Source organism: Trichechus manatus, unplaced genomic scaffold (assembly GCF_000243295.1).
Source record: "Trichechus manatus latirostris isolate Lorelei unplaced genomic scaffold, TriManLat1.0 scaffold00236, whole genome shotgun sequence".
Lineage (NCBI taxonomy): Eukaryota > Metazoa > Chordata > Mammalia > Sirenia > Trichechidae > Trichechus > Trichechus manatus.
The window spans coordinates 672,552-673,679 of record NW_004444172.1 but is presented as its reverse complement, the minus strand read 5'-3'; positions in this window follow the sequence as shown (position 1 = coordinate 673,679).

Below are 1,128 nucleotides of genomic sequence, written 5' to 3'. Positions count from 1 at the left end.
ATTTAAAAATTAATAAATTTTAAAGTTTTACGTTCATATTGTTTTTCAAATTAATTTCAGGGATTATGTTTCTAATTTATATCAAAAATACAAACATAGCTGGGGTTTAGGTAGATTGGGAACCTTGACTGGAACTAATATCTAACTGGAGGCCCCGGCAGCACAGTGGTTAAGAGCTCAGGATCCTAACCAAAAGGTCAGCAAGTGGAAACCAGCCACTCCTTGGAAAACCTATAGGGCAGTTTTACTCTGTCCTAACTGAATCAGAATATTGTTAACCAAAGCCAAACCCATTGCCTTCAAGTGAACTCCGACTCCTAAACACCCTGTAGATAGAGCAGAACTGCCTCTTAGGTTTTCCAAGTCTGTAAATCTTTATGGTAGCCAACTGCCACATCTTCCCTCCACACAGTGACTGGTGGATTTGAACTACCAAACTTTTGGTTAGCAGCGAAGCACTTAAACACTGTTCTACAAGAACTTCCTCAGAATATTGTTAAGCATTCCTTACTCATTTGGGCTTTTTCCAGAGAATGAATGCTTACATTTCAAAATAAAATATGACAGCATTAAGTTTTATTTCCCTGAGTAAAAAGAACTCAAAAAATTTCACGAAAGAAGAGTAACATAGTTTTGGGAGAACACATAGGCTAACTCTCTGCACTTTCTATCCTGTGCTCTTGATGAAAGCATAGACAAATCTTACATATTTGATATGATACGTGGACAATTTGATCACCAAAAAGTTGGATTTGTATAATTATCAATGTTATTTCATTTGGCACTCAAAGTTATTTTATTCAAAGAACAAGAAGTAAGTTATTTTTTATTAATGCCATAACTTTTATGTGATATGTAAAGATTTGGCTCTTTTGTCCTCTTGTGAGTCTTAATTCTTCTCTACCTCTTAAGAGTGATGCTTTCATTTTAACAACGTCTTTTCCTTTATTTCAGTTCAGAATCAAATCCTGAGTACCATGTTAGATGTACACCCATTTTCTAGGATCTATACTGATACCGAGTAGGAAAATAGTTACAGCCTTTACCTCTCAGATATTTAGTGTCTGTAAAAGAAAATGCAAGCAAAGGGTATTGCAATTGCAATTCTAAGTGTGGAGCAGTAATGGG